The following is a 10,763-nucleotide window of genomic DNA, read 5'->3' as shown; positions in this document are numbered from 1 at the left end:
AATTAAAACTGGCTCCAGCCACTTTGGGCTCCTTATTCCTCTGAATCAACAGATAAAGTAGGAAGTTACAGTGTTGGCTGCAGCGATTGATCCTGATTACCAAAGGGAAATTGGACTACTACTACTCCACATGGAAGAAAGGAGATTGTGTTTCCAATACAGGAGACCACTTAACACATCTCTTAGTATTACTATGCCCTTTGATTAAGATCAATTCAAAACTACAACATTTCAATCTAGGCCTAGACCCTAGGGACTTGTCTGCCTCCATAATTGTGTGGGATTTTTCCTTATTAATATATAAGGATATATTGGGTGTTTTGTTTCTCTGGAAAACTCTGACTAATACAGTATTTGTTTTGTGACTATCCATTTTCTATTTTATCTTCTTTTTCTAATGGAATTTAAAATGTCCTTTCAATGATCATCTTTCCCCTTCTCTCATTTATATGGTTGTGGTCAAGACAACATCATCTCCCACTGAAGAATTGGGCACCAACCCATGATCAGCTAATCAGACACTCAGAGTAATTGGTTCAGTAATGAGAACACGACCTAGTTTGGACTGGTTATAGTCATGCCTGGGACTTTTTTAGAAAGAGTGAAAAAAAGTGGCTCTCTTTCCACTGAGGTGTTAATTTCTAGTTGCTGTGGTTACCCTTCAACTATAAGAGAAAAGTCTTCCTGAGAATGATGCAAACACAGAACCAAAATATGGAGATAATGAAATTCTTAATGAAAAAATTTTAGCTTATCAATCTAGCTATTCTTCAAGTCTACCTTTGGATTTTTCAGTTATATAAACTATTCTTGATGGGTTTCTGTCACTTATAACCAAGAAAGTCCTGTTCAGTACAACTCGTACAGCTGAAAATATTTCATTTTATCTTCCCATATGAATGCTATCTTGCTTGAGCATATGTTTCTTGCCTTACAATCATTTCCTTTCCATTCTTGAGATATTCTCCCACAGTATAACTTACACTTATACAAATGAGAAATTCAATGACAGTATGATTCTCTTTCATAGTTATTGCGCTTTTTCTCTTTATGGGAGATTAACAGTTTCCTTTTTTTCCCTGTAATTAAAAAATTTTTCCATCACCTGTCTAAGTGTGGTTCTTTTTTAATACTACTTCCTGAAATTTTGCATGTGCTTTGGGTATAAAAATTCAATTTTTAAATTATTTTGGTTCAAAATTCAGTGAAGTTTTCTTTTAATTATTCTTTCTTTGAACATAGATTTCCTTCCATCTTTTCCTTCCTTCCTTTTTTCTTGCTCCCTCCTTCCCTCCTTAAATCCATATTCTATTTTAGTTACTTATTTTGTCATTATTAGTAACGTTAATAGAAATGATAAAATATCTCAGCCTTTATTCACTGTAATACAGCCATGATATTAATTTTATTAGAAGACTACATTTCTTGATCAGGCAAAGATATGATTCTGTGTTATATTCAAAGGACATCCTACTTTTTAAATGAAATTTTGAAATTGCACACTGTGACTAATGAGAAATTATGTTATATAGTTACATCTTTTATTTCAGTCCCATATTACTGAGTCACAAATGTCACTTCATGTGTTTCTGAGGCAAGAAGGAAGTTTGACATTATGGTATCTAAACATTCATATAACCTTTTCAAAAATATCAATTTAATATGAGAAGTTATGCTACTCTTAGAAATAAGTTATAGCATAAATAATAGAATTATATCTTAAATGTTGACTTGAGATTTATTGTAGGGATATTTAAGGAAAGTTTAGGGGAGAGATAACACTATTGCATAGTTATATTTTAAATCTTAAGAAATTATTTTTAAATATCACACAATTTTCAAATTCACAGATGTTATTTATTTATCATATATGCATATGGATTTGAAGATACTTAAATTATCAAGACTTCAGGAAACAATTACTACTGAAATTTTCTTTTATTAATTCAAATGCTTTAAGTTACACATTGAAGTTGTTTCACCATACTACATCTAGAATATATTTCCAAACAATTGAAGAATTGACTGCATGTTTTTAGTATTCAGTTATTTGAAATTATATACATAGTCATAGTAATGTTCTGACTTTGAATGCATTCATCTATTTTTATTATAAATTATATTTTAAAAAGAAGCAAGTTTTACAAGTGTTCTCTTAAATAAAGTTTGCAATCCAGACTACTGTATAAGCATGTTATGAACGTGCAGTTGGTGAGGATAACAAGAATAAATGTTTATTAATAGATCACTTCAGTCACTATTGTAATCTTGGATTATATTCACTGTCATTACTATGACTGTACTACCTTCTTTTCCACATTTCTTTTTAGGCACTGTTTCTCCTCCTTCCAGTTTAGCCATACTCAGTTTAGACTGAGTAAGAACTGCCATTCTCTCATGTGACCCTACCACAATGGGCACCATTGATAGTCAAGGGATAGACACTTAAACCAACCTGAGACAGACATTTTTTGAGATTTTTCTAACTAGAGATATCAGTTAACAGCCTTTTCCTTTCCAGATCTTCTTGCCTTTCTTAAGGTTATTTGTTGTTCAGCCATTATTTGAGCCTGGGAACTGAGCCACTGTAGTTTCTTACTAATTAATTTCTTTTTTTTTCTTCTTATTCTACCTGCTTTTTGGGTTTTTTTTTTTTGCTTAAGTTATTTCAGTTAGTTTTCTGTTACTTGAAAACTAAATAGCCTGCCTAATTAACATACAAAGTCTTGCTCTTGCACATATATTGAAATTATCCCTCGGAAGAGCAAATCGGAAGAGTATTTCTCAAGTCAGTTCCTACCAATAACACAGCCCCTTCTGAAGGAATATATTCTTACTCTACATCTAGTCTTCTTCTGAGGTTTGTGGTGGTTTATAAATGTGTCCGACCTGAAAAGCTCTATCAAAACAGAGGTGATGAACTAGGCAGTAAATATGGGGAAATTCTATCATTTGCTAGCAACAAGAGAAGCTGAGAGTGACTCATACATCAAACTGTGAGTAAGCAGAAGCAACAAATAAAAAGAAACCATGAAAAAAAATAAAGAAAATATAAAGAGAAGGTGCACAATGTAAAGACTGAGGCAGTTTGCTGGTAGTAACAAGTACAGGAGAAGTAAAGCCAAGAGGCATGGTATTGCCACAATGGAGAAAACTTAATGAATCCATAATGTTAAAAGACTAATATGTTAATCTGGATCCCAGAGGATTGGGTTCGCATTTTCTAAACTGCATTTCATCTCCAATTATAGAGTTATACAGCTGTTTCTATAATCCTGTAAAACTGCTCTTTTTTTTACTTCCATATATGGCATTCATTATTTATCCTTTGAGGTAATCTGAGTGACTAAACCTTTTGACTAAAATAAACTAAATATCACAGTTCTGTACTTTCTATCTCACACCATTGTAAATTACTTACAAATATATATAGTTTGATAATGATTCCCAGACAAATTACAAGAAATCAGGTATTCATAAGCACTTCATCCATGCAACAGTTAAAACATTAAATCTATTAGAATGGGCTTCCCTGGTGGCGCAGTGGTTGAGAGTCTGCCTGCCGATGCAGGGGACGTGGGTTCGTGCCCCGGTCCGGGAAGATCCCACATGCTGCCGAGCGGCTGGGCCCGTGAGCCATGGCCACTGAGCCTGCACGTCCGGAGCCTGTGCTCCGCAACAGGAGAGGCCACAACAGTGAGAGGCCCACGTACCACACACACACACACACACAAAATCTATTAGAACAAAAAAATTAGTATGGTAAGAAAAATTGGGTAGCTTCCTTTTTAAATATTATTTTTCCTTCTAAAAGCTTTAAATATTGATTTCACGTTTTCTATTTTGTTTTTACTTCTTAATACATTATTTTAAAAGTTTTTTGCTCCATTGGACCATTGAATCTGTGTCCCTACCCACCTTGTCAAAATATATGGGAATATATATCTATGGGACTTCCTTGTCATTATTTATTTTTAATACACACTTTAATTAAAATTTTGGTAGAATAAATATGATATCACTAATGGGATAACACTTTCTATCAATATATATACACACATGCATACATATATACATATATATTCATATACATATATGTATTGTAAGTATACATATAAGATCTTGACAAAAATAAGTCTAAATGGACATTAAATTTATTAAGAGCCAAAGGAAACTAAGAAAGGCAATCACTAATAAATAAACAACATGCATTACTGTGAGTGATTGTTTTACTTACAACATATAGAAACATAAATTTGGTATATTAAAAAAGAAAGATAAAATGTTCTTCTTGCTTTGATAGAATAACTAGTAGTGGACTTACCTCCCCCTTCCAGAAAAAATTAGAAAACTTTGGGGAAAAAAGGATACTGTTTTCAGACATTGGTCAACATGCAACTTAGCACTGTGATCAGTAAAAGGCTATAACAAGGTAAATACCACAATATCCTAGACAGAGGAACAGGGAAGATGAACCCAGGGGAGGAACAGTGGTCTCCCTAAATTTAGGGTATAGAAATTGGAATTTAGGGAGGATTAGATGACTGGAATTTGTAGGGCATATTACCAGAAAAGAAGGAACAATACAGGGAAGAACTCCAGAAATTTGCAGAGGAAACAGTTTGAGATTTTTGTGCAGTAAAAACACTGAACATTCATGAGACTATACAGAGAACAATAACTGGGAATTTCCAACCTGAATGATTCCCAGATATCACACAGGGTTGGGAAACATTCAAATTCTAACCAAACAGCTTAGGGAAACCTCACTATACCTACCACAGGGCACTCAGTAGAGACCTCAGAAGCTTCACACCTTAGTAGTAGAACATGATTATCTCTATAGTTAAAGCTACTCCAGACATGCCCTAACAAAGCTTAAAAGCAAGTCCCAAATGAATCAAGCTTATCTGTAAGTTAATGCAATGGAAAAATTTATGCCATGCAAACATTAGTATAAACAAAGCAACAGTAGCTATATTAATGCTAGATAAAGTAGACTTCAAAACAAAGATTACTAGGGAAAGAGATAACTATAAAAGGTTGGATTGAGTATATTAATATCAGACTAAGGAAAGTTTAGGACAAGTAATAGTAGCAGAAATAACTCATTCCATGAGAAGAAGGTGTAGTTATATAGTCTCCTTTACCTAGGGACACACACCAGTTACCCCTCTGGACTTCAAATAAGAAGAGGACCCAGATAAAATTTTTTAATCCAAGAACCAAGACATTTGAGAAAGAAAACGTTTCTTGTGGAATATCAATTTTTCTTTGAATACCAGTGGCCAAACCTGGAGAACTCAAGGCATAGTTAATACCATAAAAAAAGTGTAAAAGAATTCATGGCTACATAAAAACAAGTTTCCAACCACATACAGAAGAAATAAAAGCATCTCTGTTCTGACTAGAGTAGGATGGAGAAAACTAAAAGAAACGACCAAGACAATAATGTTGATCTAACAACCTGAGAAAAGTGACTCAATTCTATTAGAGTATTGTAACCCTGGAAGTGGATGATAGTAACTCAAAGAGAGGTCTTAGGAACTAAATGGTGAGGTGACTTGCTCTGCATCCTGATTGAAAATTTAAGGGGAAACAGCTTTGTGGAATGTCACGGTAGAGTAGGAATAACCATAAGATTAGTTTCCTTTGGAGGAGAGTAACTGAGTTGGGATAGAACACTCACTGTTCATCATTAGGTATACCATAAAATTTGAACAATGTGAATGAATTACGTCTTCAATTTTATTTATGTATATATATATATGAAAAAGGATTAAGTTATTCTGAAGTTAATTGATTCATTGGCTCTGATTTTTTTGCACTCTGCTAAAATTGTAAACCCAAGGAACATAACACATGGGGCATTAAGGTAAGTGCATACTTTATATTAATATACAATAAACATAAATGCCTATTATAAATGGCACATATATAATTTGTGTTTCTCTATTAAAAAGTGTCAGTTGTCAGCCAAAAGAGGAGTAAAGCTAAGAGGATGTGCAAGAGAGGAAAGAACAGGTAAAGCCAATTCACAAAACATTTCCTTAAAATAGAAAATAGAAAAACAAAATAAATAAAGATGATATATTGGTTTTGTTTTTTTTTATTATTGTCTGGCTACTGAACATCCCTAAATTCCTATTCAGGGAAAGAGGGTCATGATGGAAAGTGGAGCTCTACCTCCTACCCTGAGAATCAAAGGTGAAACCAGTGCAAGTCTGGGTCCACTGGATACACTTGACAAGAAATTTGAAAATTGAAAGAACAACCTAAAGATCCAGAGATATTTAAAAATTATTCATGTTGCAGACTTGAGATTCTAGACATGGCATCAGGAGTGGCCAGGAGTGGCCAGAAATGTCAGCTCCAGGGATGTTATGCTAACCAAACTTCAATGAATTTCATTTTGTAGATTCTTATCTTCCTTTGGTTTCTCCTTCTTTTTCATACCTGATTATCCGTTTTCCTGTTGATTTTGTGACTTATACCTTTTTCTTTTAATAAGCTCATTTTCTGTATAAGTTAGCCACAGAAAGTTTCTACATTTTGCAACTAACAAGCCATGCTTATTAAGTGGATTTGGGGTTGTAGGATACAGGTGACGTTTAATCTGGTAAGCGTAAGTGTTTAAATGACGTATGTTATGTGCGATTTAGTGAAAGAGCAACACTAATCTTGCCTCTGCCATAAACTTGCTATGTATCCTTGAACAAGTCATTCAGTTCTCTGGTACTCAGTGTCCATATATATAAAAGCAAGTTACTAGGAATCACATCATGGAAAACGGCAGTGTAGGAGCTCAAGAATCAGTCTCTCCACTGAAGCAACCATTAAGCTCACAAAAACCTGTCAGAATCATTTTTTTTTTTTTTGGAATTCTGGAATCTAGTTAAAAACTTAAATTAACAAGGAGAATGCTAAATAAAGAGAGATGCTGCTACATTTTAGTAATAAAATATAGTGGTATTTTTGCTTACCTGCCTGCCATCTCTAATTCTCCAGCTCAGTTAGCTGTAGGGACAGAAGCCCACAATCCTGTTACAGCTTTCTGGTATCAAGGGGGAAGGCAATACAGACCTCTTTCTCAAAATATTTGTGGTTCTGTGTTCGAATTGGTCTTGTGTGTAAACAACAATTATAAATATAAGTTAGTGTGCACAAGATGTATAACAGATGTATTTGTGGCAGTACCAACATAAAGGGAATGTATTAGCCTGTTCAGGGTGCCATAACAAAAAACCACAGACTGTGTGGCTTAAACAACAAAAATTTATATCCCAAACTTATGGAGGCTGAAATTCCAAGATGGTCAGGTAGACTTTGGTTTCAGGTGAGGGCTCTCTTTCTTGTTTGCAGTGGCCACCGTCACACAATCTTCTGAGTTAATCAGAGAGAAAAAGAAAGGGGGGGAAGAGAGATAGCTTTCTTTTCTTACATTTTTATAAGGTCATCAATCCTACTGGATTAGGACCCCACCCTTATGACCTCATTAACCTTAATTACCCCCTAATTGCTCTATCTCCATATACAGTGTCATTTGGAGGTTAAGACTTCAACACATGAATTTTTGAGTAACACAATTCAGTCCATAGCAGATGGGTGCTGAACTGTATAGGACCAGAGTTTTTGTATGTTATTGAAGCTAAATTGGTATCTATTCAAACTAGACATTTATAAATTTACAGTGTTGATTGTAAACCCCAGGATGAAACAGAACCCTAAGATATATGAAGCAAATATTGACAAAAGTAAAGAAAGAAATAGAGAGTTCTACAGTAATGGTTAGTGACTTCAATATCCCAGTTTAAAAATGGACAGATCAATAAGGAAATAGAGGCTTTAGAACAACACTATAAACAAGCTATACCTAATAGACATCTATAAAACATTTCAGCCAATAAGAGCAAAATACATATTCTTCTCAAGCGCACATGAAGCATTGTCCAGATAAACTATAAGTTAGAATAAAAAAAACAATAAATTTTCTAAGATTGCAAATATACAAAGTACCTTGTTGACCACAATGTACTGAAGCTAAAATCCATAAAAGAAAGAAAATTAGAGAATTCAAAGATTCAGAGTGAGAAACATGCTCTTAAACAACCACATGGTCAAAGAAGAAATCACAAGGCAAATTAGAAAATTATTTGAGACGAATGAAAACGAAAACACAGCATACTGAGGACTTCTGGTTTCTAGTCCAACATGTAAGGAGAGTGTCACTCAGAAAGTAGTCACTCCTGTCCTCATGACAAAAAATTGTGGAAAACTGAAAATTGACAACTATTCTTAGATCAATGAAGATGTTGAGGTATCAGGTTAAATTGTCACCCCTCAAACTGGAGAGAATGCAAGTACAGAGAATCACAACTTATCAGGAGCATAAACCCCTACTGAAGCCTGCAAAGAGTATTTAAAAATATCCTTCAAAATACAGGAGGAATAAAGACATCCTCGGACAAATAAAAATTGACAGAGTTGTCACCAGTAGACATAGCCTGCAAAAAAGGTTAAAAGTTCTTGAGAGGAAAGAAAAATTATATAGGTAAGAAAATCAGATCTATATAAAGAAAGGAAGAGCATTAAAAAAGGAGTAAATGAAGGTAAATAAGATCTTTCATTTTTCTTGCTCTTAATTGATTTAAGAGTTAATAGCTTGTTCAAAATAAAAAGAGCAACAAACTATTAGGTGATTATAGCTTATGAAAGAGTGAAATGAATTAAACCAATGTAATAAGAGATAACAGGGAAGAATTGAGAATAATTTGTTATAAAGGACCTGAATTACCCATGTTATTTGAAAGTGGATTTAGATTAGTTGTTTATTACAAACTCTAGGGCAACCACTAAAAATTCTTTCAAAAGAAGTATAGAGAGGGCAGACAGCAGAAGCAAGAAGAACTACAATCCTGCAGCCTGTGGAACAAAAACCACATTCACAGAAAAATAGACAAAATGAAAAGGCAGAGGGCTATGTACCAGATGGAAGAACAAAATAAAACCCCAGAAAAACAACTAAATGAAGTGGAGATAAGCAACCTTCCAGAAAAGGAATTCAGATTAATGATAATGAAGATGATCCAGCACCCTGGAAAAAGAATGGAGGCAAAGATCAAGAAGATGCAAGAAAAGGTTAACAAAGACCTAGAAGAATTAAAGAACAAACAGAGATGAACAATACAATAACTGAAATGAAAACTACACCAGAAGGAATCAATAGCCTAATAACTGAGGCAGAAGAACGGATAAGAGACCTGGAAGACAGAAGGGTGGAAGTCACTGCTGGGGAAGAGAATAAAGAAAAAACAACGACAATAAATGAGGACAGCCTAAGAGACCTCTGGGACAACATTAAACGCAACAACATTCACATTATAGGGGTCCCAGAAGGAGAAGAGAGAGAGAAAGGACCAGAGATAATATTTGAAGAGATTATAGTTGAAAACTTCCCTATCATGGAAAAGGAAATAGCCACCCAAGTCCAGGAAGCACACAGAGTCCCATACAGGATAAACCCAAGGAGAACCATGCTGAGACACAGAATAATCAAATTGGCAAAAATTAAAGACAAAGGAAAATTATTGTAAGCAGCAAGGGAAAAATGACAAATAACATACAAGGGAACTCCCATAAGGTTAACAGCTGATTTCTCAGCAGAAACTCTACAAGCCAGAAGGGAGTGGCATGATATAATTAAAGTGATGAAAGGGAAGAACCTACAATGAAGATGACTCTACCCAGCAAGGATCTCAATATTTGACGGAGAAATCAAAAGCTTTACAGACAAGCAAAAGCTAAGAGAATTCAGCACCACCAAACCAGCTCTACAACAAATGCTAAAGGAACTTCTCTAAGTGGGAAACACAAGAGAAGAAAAGGACCTACAAAAACAAACCCAAAATAATTAAGAAAATGGTCATAGGTACATACATATAGATAATTAACTTAAAGGTGAATGGATTAAGTACTCCAACCAAAAGACACAGGCTTGCTGAATAGATACAAAAACAAGACCAATCTATCTGCTGTCTAAAAGAGACCCACTTCAGACCTAGGGATACATACAGACTGAAAGTGAGGGGATGGAAAAAGATATTCCATGCAAATGGAAATCAAAAGAAAGCTGGAGTAGCAATACTCATATCAGATAAAATAGACTTTAAAATAAAGAATGTTACAAGAGACAAGGAAGGACACTACATAATGATCAAGGGATCAATCCAAGAAGAAGATATAACAATTATAAATATATATGCACCCAACAAAGGAACACCTCAATACATAAGGCAACTGCTAACAGCTATAAAATAGGAAATGTAGAGTAACACGATAATGGAGGGGGAATTTAACACCTCACTTACACCAATGGACAGATCATCCAAAATGAAAATAAATAAGGAAACAGAAGCTTTAAATGACACAATAGACCAGATAGATTTAATAGATATTTATACGAAATTCTATCTGAAAACAGCAGATTAAACTTTCTTCTTAACTGGGCACAGAACATTCTCCAGGATAGATCACATCTTAGGTGACAAATCAAGCCTCAGTAAATTTAAGAAAATTGAAATCATATCAAGCATCTTTTCTGACCAGTATGCTATGAGATTAGAAATGAATTACAGGGAAAAAAACATTAAAAAAAAACCCCAAACACATGGAGGCTAAACTATACGTTACTAAATAACCAAGAGATCACAGAAGAAATCAAAGAGGAAATCAAAAAATACCTAGAGACAAATGACAATGAAAAC

This window comes from Physeter macrocephalus, chromosome 21, assembly GCF_002837175.3.
Source record: "Physeter macrocephalus isolate SW-GA chromosome 21, ASM283717v5, whole genome shotgun sequence".
In the NCBI taxonomy this organism is placed as follows: domain Eukaryota; kingdom Metazoa; phylum Chordata; class Mammalia; order Artiodactyla; family Physeteridae; genus Physeter; species Physeter macrocephalus.
Note: the sequence above shows the minus strand (reverse complement) of the source record.